Raw genomic sequence first — 14,707 nt, 5'->3', positions numbered from 1 at the left:
AACCAGATTCAAAATTATAGGCTCAAAGGTCAAATATGAGAAGCCTCAGTAATTTTACACACACACGTGCATGGGCACACACACACACGCACACACTATTTCATTGGAACGAGCCACAGAACCGTAGAAGCTGCTGTTGATACCCAGAGAGCTGTGGAGCACAACTGGAAAAAGCCTGGGACGTGAGGCTCTGGACTGACCCTCGTGAGCCGTCCAGATGTCACTCGGGCAGGACAAAAGTCTGCAGAATGGGAATCACTAGCAGGACCAGAGCTATTTGGCCACTGTTGCTGGGCTTCCTGGCATATGCAGACTTTGAAGGGGTGTGGGATTAGTTACTATCCAGTAATTCATCTTAAGAAAACCTCAGAATATTACCTGAATTCTGGAAAGCTCAAAATATTCCACTGTAAGGAGACTTAACATATCAAACTCTGATTTGGGGCATGATGTTTTGCATTATGGAATTTATTAATATTTATTAAAACTTTTTAAAGTCAAGGAATTTAGACCTAGAGTGTCTCTAAAAGTTTTAGTGCTTTAAGCCTCCATGCATTTATATGTGCTGTACACTTAGCTTGGAAGTCCCTTTCCCCGTATGTTCTCGTCCTAACAAACACCTGCTCACACTTTAAGACCCAACTCAGTGTCCCATATCACTAAGTATATATCTCTTGTAACAATATCATGTTGTAGTATCGTTATTTGTTTCTTGCTTGTTTTCTACTGAACTGTGAGTTCTGTTGGAGGAGGAGCCTATTCTGCACATCTCAGTGCCTGGCATACAAGACTCAACATTTATTAAGTGGTCTTAGAGACCAACTACCCAACCCCTATAAGAAACTGAGGCTCAAAGAGTTTCTTTAAATTCAGTAATGCAGCAAGTCTTTGCTATCTATGTACCTAGCTCTATGTAAGGCTAAATGTCCTTAGCGTGTTTTAAGTGTGATTCAGAGTGTGTTTAATTTCCATTTGTCCAGAGATCAAATGATAAATACTGGTACCTTATGAGTCCTCAAGAAAAGATTAAATTATGCTAAGAATGAATTTACATAAATTAAGTTTATTATACTCTTAGTGAGCATCCCCCAAGTATACTGTCTGCAGAATGCTAACTTAATTGTGTGTGTGTGTGTGTTTGCAGTAAGTGTTGAATGCCCAATTCAATTTGGTAAACACTGTGTTAAGTTAAATAGTTTCTTCCCTGAACTTTCAACTTACTTAACAGTGATTGGTTAAATCTCCGAGAAAAGCATCTAATATGCAGTGTTTCCCAATTCATATGATAAGTGAAGCTCCCTCTGTTTTGTTGCATTTATTAACATATGCCAGAAAAGGCGTTCTGAAAAACACCCAGAGAGTTGGTAAATGCAGTGGTTCTTTGAAAAGTGCTCATCCATGTTTAGTGGCGGCTTCCGAGGAAAACAGGAACCAAAGGGTGGATGGTGAAGCTCTAGGTGGGAGGAAGGTGGCTGGAAGGGGAAAAGGGAAGGTTTGGAGGAGAGGCATTGACCGGGAGACTGGGAAGGTAGAAGGTTGCTGTCTAGGGGCTGAGACAAGGGAGGGGGCCACAAGCAGACCTTGGAGGGACATTTTCTCACTAAGCTTTGTGAGGCATTTGGGGCGCAAGCTGATGGGGCGAAAGGTAAAATGTATTTACCAAGAGAGTGGAGAACACTTCTGCCAGAATACGCAGCCCTCTGGGGAGTCCAGAGGACACGGCACCCTGTCTGTAGCTCCCCGAGGGCTGCCACAAATCCTGGCCACAGTGCCTGTGAGCACAGGAGAGGAAGGAAATGAAGTGGGCACAAAGTAGGTGACCAGATGGCTTCATCAACTTCTGCGAAACCCACCCGCAGGGGGCTTCTGGACATCACTGGGGTTGGATTTAACCAGAGGCTGTAGCAATGGGGAACAAAAGTAGATGGACCAAGAGTCAGGGAACAAGGTTGGCTACATGATTTTCAGAGCCCAGGGCAAAATTAAAATATGGACCCTTTGTTTTAAATTTTCAGGATTTCATGATGGTGACAGCAGCACGTTACAGCACAGGACCTTCCGGAGGGTGGAGCCCGGAGAGCTACATAGGGTGCCCACCCATGAAGTTGGTCCTGCCAGGGAGTTATCACTGGTCCTATGGCCCCCCTTGAATGCCCTGGGTGGTGTGGCCTGCAGAAACCAAGTTACACATGTGTCATATAAAGGGTAGGTCTACTCTCAAGATACTTGTTATCATGGAAACTGTGTTTACCAGTCATTTGTGGTAAGCTTGACTTTGCTCTAAGATAAATCTATGTACACATTAAGTTTCAGGAACATATTTTGTGCAGAAATCCAGGCACGTCCAAGCTTTTCCCATATGTAGTTCTTCCATCACAAATAACATCCTTTTTTTTCATGCCAAGAATAAAGACAGATTTGCAGCTGCATAGCAGAAAGGGATAACCTCTGACTTTGTCCTAGAGTTAAATACCAGTATTTAGTTGGTGCTGAGGCAACACTCAGCACCCATGTTGAGCTCTCTCAAAATGAAAAACAGACTCAGGTGGAAAATCCGGGTCAGCAATGTCATTTGCTATTTTTGGAGATGGGGGAGAAAAAGAAAGTTGTGGGAAGCGTTCTAACAAACAACACAGAACAGCGCACCATGAGTGTGAAATAAAACAACACCTGCAAGCTCTTCTCGATGCTTAGATGGAAACAACCGAGTTAAGGAGAAACCATGCAGGGAGAGATGGTATCTGCTTTCAGGAGGCTGTTGGCCTCCCAAACAATGGAATGAAAGCATGAATCACCTCACCCTGTTAAGATTTATCTCCAAACAAAAAGCAGTCCTACCTCTGAGATAATTCTAAATGTCCATTTGGGGGAACAGTGACTACATGAGGAGTCTGTTCACACTGAATTTTTTTGGAGCTGGAGAACTGCCCTTCAGCCCTCTCCACTCATCTGTCTCCTCTGTGGCCTCCTTCCACCTGCCTCTCCCCACTGTTTCTACACAGGGAGCTCCGGTTCCCTGAGGAGGATAGGCTGAGTGAGGCAAGCCATGAGGGCAGTGAGTGGGGAACGACGGCAGCAGAGAAGGACTCCTGGTAGGCCTGGGCACTGGGGGTGCCACCTATAGAGACGACGGATCCTGAGGACAGACTGAGTTGTCAGCTCTGACCAGGTGGGGCAGGGGGACTGGGAGGTGGGCAAGAGTGAACTATTATTGCCTCTGTAATACAGATGAAAAAACCGAGGGTCAGGCAGGTTAAGAGAAGGAGTAGTGGTGCTAGGAGTTGATTCTCGTCCTTGTTCCTCTAAGACTCACATGCTTTCTGCCCTTTCGAGCTTTATCCCTTGCTTCTCAAGGCTGTGATATAAACTACAAATGCTCTACAAGGGGGTGGTTTTGAGTTGTGATTTCATTTAAGAGGGAGAAGAAGAGGTGTCTACCTAGACACAATCAAACTAGATTGATATTTATGATTTGAATTATTGAGTGAAGGAGTCATTATCCTTCAGAAGAAAATAAGAGGATAAGGAGAGAAAACAGGGGAAAAAGCTAAACAACAAAGCCTGGAAAATATACTATGCTAATATCTTAAAGAGCTAGTAAATTGAAGGAAAGATTCTGGGCAGGGGATAACTAAGATATACATGGTGAGGGAAGAGGAGGGCGTGATGCTCTTTGCAGAGCATTGGCACCGGAAGTGAGAATGCGGGGATCGGGGTGGGAGGGTTTCTAGAGTTCATCTGCATTTTGTAGACGAGGACATTGGGTCTAGAGTTGGTGGCCAAGCTGGGGCTAAACTTTGTTCTATTGGCTCAAGGGTCCAGGGCTCTTCTCTGTACTTGGCCCACCCTGAGAAGGAAGCGAAAGGATCCTTTATAAAGACATGGAAAACCATCTGTGAAAAGTTAGTGGATGCCCACATAGTGAGAGGTTTGGGCTTGGCACTTGCAGTGGACGTGATAGCCCTAAAAAGTGAGGGGTCCTGAGTGAAAAGAAGTGCATGATTGATGTGCTGGAAATGAAGGATTCAGCACTACAGCTTTGCGACTTTCAAAGCAAGGGTATTAATCATGCCCAAGAAAATTTTTGTTTTCAAATAGGTATTGAGTTTTCAGTTCGTGCCGTGAGTGTACCAGATGCAAGGAGAGCTGTGAAAAAGTATGAAGCAGCACTTCCAAAGACATCCCAATGCCTTTGTAACAGCCACATGCTCAGTGGTTTTGGGCTTAGACAGGGAAGGGAACACCTAGGGGGAACAGAAGGAGAGAAGGAGGAATGGAAGAAAGGCGTAGAAAGGCAAAAATAAGATTTAATGTTATGATTTTGAAATTTTACCTGTTAAAAAGGATGGTTAGCAGATTAGGAACCAAGATGGCGGAGTAGAAGGACGCGCTGTCACTCCCTCTTGCGAGAACACTGGAATCACAACTAGCTGCTGGACAATCATCGACAGGAAGACACTGGAACTCATCAAAAAAGATACCCCGCATCCAAAGACAAAGGAGAAGCCACAGTGAGACGGTAGGAGGGGCACAATCACAATAAAATCAAACCCCATAACTGCTGGGTGGGTGACTCACAGACTGGAGAACACTTATACCCCAGAAGTCCACCCACTGGAGTGAAGGTTCTGAGCCCTACGTCACGCTTCCCAACCTGGGGGTCCCCCGGCAACGGGAGGAGGAATTCCTAGAGAATCAGACTTTGAAGCTTAGCGGGATTTGATTGCAGGACTTTGACAGGACAGTGGGAAACAGAGACTCCACTCTTGGAGGGCACACACAAAGTAGTGTGTGCATCGGGACCCAGGGGAAGGAGCAGTGACCCCATAGGAGACTGAACCAGACATACCTGCTAGTGTTGGAGGGTCTCCTACAGGGGCGGGAGGTGGCTTTGTCTCACCGTGAGGACAAGGACACTGGCAGCAGAAGTTCTGGGAAGTACTCCTTGGCATGAGCCCTCCCAGAGTCTGCCATTAGCCCCACAAAAGAGCCCAGGTAGCCTCCAGTGTTGGGTCACCTCAGGCCAAACAACCAACAGGGAGGGAAGCCAGCCCCACCCATCAGCAGACAAGCAGATTAAAGTTTTACTGAGCTCTGTCCACCAGAGCAACAGCCAGCTCTACCCACCACCAGTCCCTCCCATCAGGAAACTTGAACAAGCCTCTTAGATAGCCTCATCCACCAGAGGGCAGATAGCAGAAGCAAGAAGAACTACAATCCTGCAGCCTGTGGAACAAAAACCACATTCAGAGAAAGACAGACAAGATGAAAAGGCAGAGGGCTATGTACCAGATGAAGGAACAAGATAAAACCCCAGAAAGACAACTAAATGAAGTGGAGATAGGCAACCTTCCAGAAAAAGAATTCAGAATAATGATAGTGAAGATGATCCAGGACCTCAGAAAAAGAATGGAGGCAAAGATCGAGAAGATGCAAGAAATGTCTAACAAAGACCTAGAAGAATTAAAGAACAAACAAACAGAGATGAACAATACAATAACTGGAATGAAAACTACACTAGAAGGAATCAATAGCAGAATAACTGAGGCAGAAGAACAGATAAGTGACCTGGAAGACATAATGGTGCAATTCACTGCTGCAGAACAGAATAAAGAATGAAAAGAAATGAAGACAGCCTAAGAGACCTCTGGGACAACATTAAATGCAAAAACATTCGCATTATAGGGGTCCCAGAAGGAGAAGAGAGAGAGAAAGGACCAGAGAAAATATTTGAAGAGATTATAGTTGAAAACTTCCCTAACATGGGAAAGGAAATAGCCACCCAAGTCCAGGAAGCGCAGTGAGTCCCATATAGGATAAACCCAAGGAGAAACACGCCAAGACACATAGTAATCAAACTGGCAAAAATTAAAGACAAAGAAAAATTATTGAAAGCAGCAAGGGAAAAATGACCAAAAAAAAGGTATGGTTAGCTACTACATACAAATGGAACTTTATCTTGTAAACCATATGCCAAGGTTCACAGCCTTTGAGTGCAAAAGCTTCCATTTCCTTTAAACTTAGAAAAAATTAAAATGAAGACATGCAAATGGGGGGAGGGGAATCCAAGCACTACAAAAAGTTTTAAAATTAAATCTTACTTTCACCACCAACATCACTACTCCTTTCCCCACTATTAATAATTTATTTATAACTCGAGAAAAATGTGTTATGGTTATATAAAAATTATAATAAACATATCACATGCACATACAACACACACATTTCTGTGTATATATGGGCCATACAATACACACTCTGTGAAACTCTTCTGCCTTGATTTCGTAATAATGTATCTTAGAGGTGAACCTGAAAATGAGCAGGATCCTGCAAGGCTTTCTCGGGAACACACCCCCATGTCCCCTGCCTCTTATTTGTAGAAAAGTTTTAACCTCCTAGGCCTTCCCCTCGTTCCAAAGAACAAATTTAATCAGAGAAGTGAGAAAATGCAGAAACAAAGAAAAGCAGTCAAGCAAGACAAATAATAATAGTTTAGCCATAAAACAAAGTCAAGGACCTTTAGTTCCTCCTCAAGGGCTATAGATAATATCCTGAGCCATATCCTTGAGTTGTTTTGCAGATACTTAAAACCCCCACCAGGTGGAGGAAGTTAACTGCATGCTGACCATTAGCACATAGACCCCAGACCAGTTGGACACAGAAGGTTGATAATTGAGATTCCCAAAACAGCACCCTGTTATCTCACTGTCAACAAATCAGAGAAATATGCATGGGCTGATCACGCAACCTGTGACCCTCTCCCTCACATTGTCTTTAAAAACCCTTCCCCAAAAGCCACGTGGGAGTTTGGGTCTTTTGAGCACAAGCTACCTGTTCTTCTTGCTTGGCAATAAATGCCATACTTTTTTTTTTTAATTTATTTATATTTTATTTTTGGCTACATTGGGTCTTTGCTGCTGCATGCAGGCTTTCCCTAGTTGCGGCAAGTAGGGGCTACTCTTCTTTGCAGGGCACGGGCTTCTCATTGGGGTGGCTTCTCTCGTTGTGGAGCACGGGCTCTAGGGTGTAGGCTCAGTAGATGTGGTGCACGGGCTTAGTTGCTCAGCGGCATGTGGGATCTTCCCAGACCAGGGCTTGAACCCATGTCCCCTGCATTGGGATCATGGAGTCTTAACCACTGCACTGCCAGGGAAGTCCCAAGCCCTTTTAATGTTTTAAGCTGCAAATATTTGTTCCCAGTTTATCTTTTTATGTTGTACATACATTTTTCTTACCATTTATTAATTTTTTGTCATGGAAAAATCAAACTTAAAAAAATTAGAGAGAAGAGTATCCCATGGACTCATTACCAAACTTCACTCCCATCCCAAGTTATTTTGAAGCAAATCCCAGACATCATATCATTTCATCCACACGTGTTTCAGTACGTATCTCTAAAGACAAAAAATCTTTTAAAAACATAACTATAATACTATTATTACCTGTATGTGGTGTTTTAATATAAAAACTGCAAATGGATCAATCATTTTCCATTTGACTTCTGGGTTTTGTGTCATGCTTAGAAAGGTATTCATTACAAGATTATAAATGAATTCACTCATGTTTTCTTCTAGTAATTTTTTTTTTTTTTTACTGAAAACCATTTATTAAGTTTAAAATAATTATCCAGGGCATGCAGAGTCCATAAGTCCTGGGAAGAGGCTGAGTGATGCAGTAATCAGAGCCAAGAGAGGTAATTTCTTTTGCTCCCTTTCTTCGTATAAAACATCTACTTCCGAAAAATACCCTTCCAGACCCAGCTCCACTGTACCTGACCTCATTACTTGGGTCAGAGCCTCCCCTGGACTCTCCAGTCTCTGGGCTTTTCATTTTCTTCTTCCTCTTTTTTTCTTAAGGAAGAGTGTTACTGAAATATAATTCAGTTATATATATATATATATATATATATATATATATATACTGAAATATAATTCACATACCATAAAATTGACCCTTTTAAAGTATACAATTCGGTGATTTTTAGTATTTTCACAGTTGTGCAACCATTGCCACGATTTAATTTTACAAATTTTTCATCACCCTGAAAGGAACCTCATATTCATTAAGCAGTCACTCCCCATTTCCCTGTCCGCCCCCCACCCCCGGCAACAACTAATCTACTTTCTTTCTCTATGGATTCCCAGGACATTTCACATAAATGTAACCATACAAAATGTGACCTTTTGTATCTGGCTTCTTTACTACTAGTACTTTTATAGTTTCATTTTAACATTTTACATTACATTCCTTCTGGAATTTACTTTGATAAAAGAAGTGGGGTTATACAGCTTGAATTTATTCCCCCAACTAGTCCCAACACTTTAAAAAATAGTCTATCTTTCCTCTCATGAATTGGAAATGTCACCATTACCATTTACTAAAATCATGTGTATTTTAGTCTGCTCTGGATTCTCTATTTGATTCTGTTGGTCTCTCTACATTTTTCTGGAATGAAACTGTTTTTAATTCTTGTAACTTCAAAATGCAATAAAATATCTAATCTGACTGCCCCCCCAAATATCTTTCCATTCAGATAGTTTTCTTGTTTATTTCTACTAATGAACCCATTAAGATTTTCTAATGTTTACATTTTTTTGACATTTTGATTGAGATCACATTGAGTTTACAGATTAATTTAGCAAGAATTAATATTCCCTAATAGAGATTTTACATTTTCTTTATATAGGTCCTGTCTATTTCTGGTTACTTTTATTTTCAGGTATATTGGTGGTAGTGTTGCTGTTGTAAATGGGATCTTTCCTCCATTATATTTTCTAACCATTTGTCAATTTTGTACACTAATTGTAAAAAAGTAGCCGACCACTTTAATAAGTTCACTTATAATTTCTGTATCAGTCAGCTTTTGCTGCATAACAAAACACCCCAAAACATAGTGGCTCAAAACAACAAGCATGTGTTATTCCTCAAGACTCTGCAGATCAACTGGTGTCCTCGTCTAGGCCAGTTCAGTTTATCTCTGCAGTCAACTGGCACCTCAACTGGCCTAAGTAGTCTGGGATGGCCTCATGGGTCTGGGAGTTTGTTCTGTGTCAGTTTGGGTAATGTCAATGACTTGACACATGTGTCTCACCATCCAGCAAGCTAACCTAGGCTTAATTCACAGAGTAGTGGTCTCAGATTTCCTTAAAACATAAAAGAGGGCAAGTTCCAATGCACAAGCACTTTTCAAACTTGCTAATTTCCCAATGTTCTAAAGAAAGTCTTATAGTTCAACTCGAATTCAAAGTGTGAAGAAATATACTCCACTCCTGAGAAGAGCTTCAAAATATCGTAGCCATTCTTGCATTTCCCACAACTTCCTAACAGTTCTTTTTACTCTTCAGGTTTCTCGTTATCCTTTGATACAATTACAAATAGTAAACCTTTCTTACCTTAAGAGTGTCTTACTTAAGGTATGAAAGGTATCTCTTACCTTAAGAGATATCTCTTAAATTCTTTTCTTATTTAACTGTACTGGTTAGGATTTCCAGAACATTATTAAGGTATAATGTCTTCTTCCTTACTTTAATGGTAATTAAAGTATGATACTGGATCTTTATAATGGCAAAAAAAAAATCTAGCTATTCATGATAGTAAGCCTTTCTGGTTTTTGTTTTTGTTTTGTTTTGTTTTCTTGGCTGCACTGGGTCTTTGTTGCTGTGCGCGGGCTTTCTCTAGTTGTGGTGACTGGGGACTATTCTTTGTCGTGGTGTATGGGCTTCTCACTGCAGTGGTTTCTCTTGTTGCGGAGCAGGGCTCCAGGCATGCAGGCTTCAGTAGTTGTGGCTTGCGGGCTCTAGAGCACAGGCTCAGTTGTGGCACACGGGCTTAGTTGCTCTGCAGCATGTGGGATCTTCCCAGACCAGGGCTCGAACCTGCGTTCCCTGCATTGGCAGGCAGATTCTTAACCACTGTGCCACCAGGGAAGTCCTGATTTTGTTTTGTTTAGTCAGAAATCAATTTTGCTAAATGGTATTTAAGTATCTATTGAGATGATTATATTGTTTTTCTCCTTTGATTTATTAATATAGTGTCATATTAATACAAATCCAAATAATGAACCATACTTGCATTTTTTATTGGAATATAATTGCTTTACAATGTTGTGTTAATTTCTGCTGTATAAGAAAGTGAATCAAAGTGAATCAGCTATACGTATACATATATCCCCATATCCCCTCCCTCTTAAGCCTCCCTCTCACCTTCCCTATCCCACCCCTCTAGATCGTCACAGAGCATCAAGCTGATCTCCCTGTGCTATGCAGCAGCTTCCCACTAGTCATCCATTTTACATTTGGTAGTGTATATATGTCAGTGCTACTCTCTCACTTCATCCCAGCTTCCCCTCCCCCACCACGTCCTCAAGTCCGTTCTCTACATCTGTGTCTTTATTCCTGCCCTGCCACTAGGTTCATCAGTTCCATTTTTTTAGATTCCATGTATATGCGTTAGCATACGGTATTTGTTTTTCTCTTTCTGACTTACTTCACTCTGTATGACAGACTCTCGGTCCATCCACCTCATTACAAATAACTCAATTTCATTCCTTTTTATGGCTAAGTAATATTCCATTGTGTATATGTGCCTCATCTTCCTTATCCATTCATTTGCTGATTTAGGTTGCTTCCATGTCCTGGCTATTGTAAACAGTGCTGCAATGAACACTGTGGTACATGTATCTTTTTGAATTATGGTTTTCTCAGGGTATATGCCCAGTACCTACTTGCATTTCTGGCATGAGTCTGATTTGACCAGGGTGTGTTTTTTGTTACAGCTGGTAGAAAAATTATGTCTCTATGGATCTGCCTAATCTGGACATTTCATACAAATGGAATTGTATGATACAGGCATACCTCACTTTATTGTGCTTCACAGATATTGTGTTTTTTATAAATTGAAGGTCTCTGCCAACCCTGCATCGAGCAAGTCTATTGATGCCATTTTTCCAACAGCACTATTTCTTAATTAAGGCTGTTTTTTCAATGTTTAATTGTTTTTTTAGACATAATGCTATTGCACACTTAATAGACTACAGTACTGTGTAAACATAATTTTTATGTGCACTGGGAAACCAAAAAATTCCTGTGACTCGCTTTATTGAGGTAGTCTGCAACTGAACCTGCAGTATCTCCAACGTATGCCTGTATGTGGACTTTTGTGCATGGCTTCTTTCACTAAGCATGTTTTCAAGATTCCTCCACGTTGTATCATGTATCAGTACATCATTCCTTTTTTATGGCTGAATGATATCCCATTGCATGGCTATACCACACATAAATGATCTTGTGGCATCTACTAAGTTCATGCTCACATCATCCTTCTAGTTAGTAGAATTCTTGATATTCTGGTGTTAAAATATCCTTTCAATCCTGGGTCATGATAATTATTCTTTTAATGAATTGCAAGATTCAATTTGCTAGTATTTTATTTAGAATCTTGGTATCTTTTTATAAATGAGCTTATTATTTTAAATTTCTTCTGCTTTTAAATTTAGTTCTGATGTGAGTTAATGCTAGCACGGGAAGAGTTGGATAAGGTAGGAAATATTTGTTCCTTAAAAGTTTCATAGAATCTAATCATAGAGTTATAGGATCTGATTTCTTTTAGGAAGTAGATCTTTGGCTACCATTTCAGTTTCTTCTATGGATATTGGTTTATTCAATTTTTCTATTTCTTCTTGGGCCAGTCTAACAGACAAACAGTGAAGTTTACGAAACAGCTTGATGACATTTCACAAAGCAACACACAGGTCAAGAAATACAAAATTGCCAATATTCCAGAAATCCCAAAAGTGATTCCCCCTAATCACTACTCCTTTTGTTTTGAAAGATAATTATTACCTTAACTTCTGTGATAATTATTTCCTTGTTTCTCATTGTAGTTTTTCTCCTAAGCATGGAACCCTAAGCAGTATAGTTTGGTTTGACCTGTATTTAAACTTTATATGAATGGAATTATATAACATGTATTCTTTTTTTTTCTCATTAAACTTTTTTAATGGGTCTCAAATTCTGTGAGAGATTTTTTTTTTCTTTTTTTGCGGTACGCGGGCCTCTCACTGTTGTGGTCTATCCCGTTGCGGAGCACAAGCTCCGGATGCGCAGGCTCAGCGGCCACGGCTCACGAGCCTAGCCGCTCCGTGGCATGTGGGATCTTCCCGGACCGGGGCACAAACCCGTGTCCCCTGCATCGGCAGGCGGACTCTCAACCACTGCGCCACCAGGGAAGCCCTCTGTGAGAGATTTTTGGTCAAGTTGTTTCCATTAAAAAGTACTGATTTTAAAAACTAATAACTTAAAACTGCCACAAACAAAACAAATGGTCCACAAAACATTCTCCTTTCCTTCCGAAGGTTTTACAATGCATTGTTATCATTAACCAGTCTTTTGCTGTTAAACTTAAATGTCCAATTGAGACAAACAGTTCTGAGACCGTTCTTCCACCACTGATTAAGACTGTGGTGGCAGGTATTGAGGATAATATTCATTTAGCCTTCTGAGCTTTCTGCGTAGACTTGATGACCTTGCCAGCTCCAGCTCCCTTCTTGTCCACTGCTTTGATGACACCCACAGCAACCGTCTGTCTCATGTCACGAACAGCACAACAGCCCAGAGGAGGATAGTCAGAGAAGCTCTCAACACACATGGGTTTGCCAGGAACCATATCAACGATGGCAGCATCATGAGATTTCAAGAATTTGGGGCCATCTTCCAGCTTTTTCCCAGAATGCCCATCAATCTTCTCCTTCAACTCAGCGAACTTGCAAGCAATGTGAGCTGTGTGACAATCCAGCACACGTGCACATCCAGCACTGCTTTGGCCTGGATGGTTCAAGATAATCACCTGAACTGTGAAGACAGCTGCTTCCATTGGTGGGTCATTTTTGCTGTCACCAGCCACATTGTCATGACGAACATCTTTGACAGACACATTCTTGACATTGAAGCCCACATTGTCCCCAGGAAGGGCTTCACCCAAAAATTCATGGTGCATTTCAACAGACTTCACTTCAGTTGTCACTTTGACTGGAGCAAAGGTGACCACCATGCCATGTTTGAGAACACCAGTCTCCACTTGACCCACAGGGACAGTGCCAATACCACCAATTTTGTAGACGTTCTGGAGGGGCAAACACAAGGGCTTGTCAGTTGGGCGAGTTGGTGGCAGGATGCAATCCAGAGCTTCAAGCAGTGTGGTTCTACTGGCATTGCCATCTTTACGGGTGACTTTCCACCCCTTGAACCAAGGCATGTTAGCACTTGGCTCCAGCATGTTAGAATGGTTGTATGTTGACACCATTCCAGCCAGAAATTAGCACAAATGCTACTGTGTCGGGTTTGTAGCCAATTTTCTTAATGTAGGTGCTGACTTCCTTAACAATTTCCTCCTATCTCTTCTGGCTGTAGGGTGGCTCAGTGGAATGCATTTTGTTAACTCCAACAATTAGTTGTTTCACACCCAGGGTGTGGCCAGAATGTAGGCCAGAAGGGCATGCTCACAGGTCTGCCCATTCTTGGAAATACCTCCTTCAAATTCACCAACACCAGCAGCAACAATCAAGACAGCACAGTCAGCCTGGCATGTGCCTGTAATCATGTTTTTGATGAAGTCTCTGTGTTCTGGGACATCAATGATGGTCACATAGTACTTGCTGGTCTTGAATTTCCATAGGGAGATATCAATGCTGATACCACTCTCGCGTTCAGCTTTCAGTTTGTCCAAGACCCAGGCATACTTGAAGGAGCCCTTTCCCATCTCGGAAGCCTCCTTCTCGAACTTTTCAATGGTTCTCTTGTCTATCCCATCACATGTGTAGAGCAGATGGCCAGTAGTGGTAGACTTCCCCGAATCTACGTGTCCAATGACAACGGTGTTGATGTGGGTCTTCTCCTTTCCCATTTTTGCTTAGGTTTTGCTTAGGTTTTTAGGACACTCGTGTCCTGGTGGCAAACCCGTTGGGAAAAAAGCTAATATATATTCTTGTGGATCTGGCCTCTTCTACTCAACAATATGTTTTTAAGATTCACCCAGGGGCTTCCCTGGTGACGCAGTGGTTGAGTCCGCCTGCCGATGCAGGGGACACGGGTTCGTGCCCGGTCCGGGAAGATCCCGCATGCCGCGGAGCGGCTGGGCCTGTGAGCCATGGCCGCTGAGCCTGCGCGTCCGAAGCCTGTGCTCTGCAACGGGAGAGGCCACAACAGTGAGAGGCCCATGTACCAAAAAAAAAAAAAAAAAAAAAAAAATGTACTCATATTTTTATTGGGTATATTCTTATAAATGGCATTGCTGGGTAAAAATTTATATGTACCTTCAACTTTATTAAATACTATAAAAAATTTTCCAAAATGTTGTACCAGTCTGCAGTCTTCCAGCACCATATAAGAGCATCTGCTGTCCACATCCTCACCAACACCTGGTAGTGCTGGTCTTTTAATTTTAGCCATTCTGGTGGGTATATAATGATGTCTGGTTACAGTTTTTATTTGCATTTCTCTAATTATTAGGGATGTTAAGTATCTTTTCATATGTTTATTGTCCATTGGATATCCTTTTTTTTTCCCCAGAAGCATCTGTTCAAATCTTTTGCCCATTTTTCTTCTGGGTTGACTGTCATTTTCTTATTGGTTTATAGGATTTCTTTATGTATTTCATACATGAGCTCTTTGTAGGTTACAGGTTTGCAAATATTTTCTGCATATTCTGTATC

The 14,707-nt window shown here is 41.7% G+C and overlaps 1 pseudogene; it reads right to left on the bottom strand.

The window, feature by feature from the left end:
* Positions 1-12,099: 12,099 nt before the first annotated feature.
* On the bottom strand, positions 12,100-14,416 carry LOC111167885 (elongation factor 1-alpha 1 pseudogene; annotated as a pseudogene).
* Between the last annotated feature and the right edge of the window lie 291 nt (positions 14,417-14,707).

The sequence above is a fragment of the Delphinapterus leucas genome, chromosome 13 (assembly GCF_059928025.1).
Source record: "Delphinapterus leucas isolate spDelLeu-1000000601 "Yukka" chromosome 13, BTC_Dleu_Yukka2, whole genome shotgun sequence".
Lineage (NCBI taxonomy): Eukaryota > Metazoa > Chordata > Mammalia > Artiodactyla > Monodontidae > Delphinapterus > Delphinapterus leucas.
This window is presented reverse-complemented; position numbering and strand designations above follow the sequence as displayed.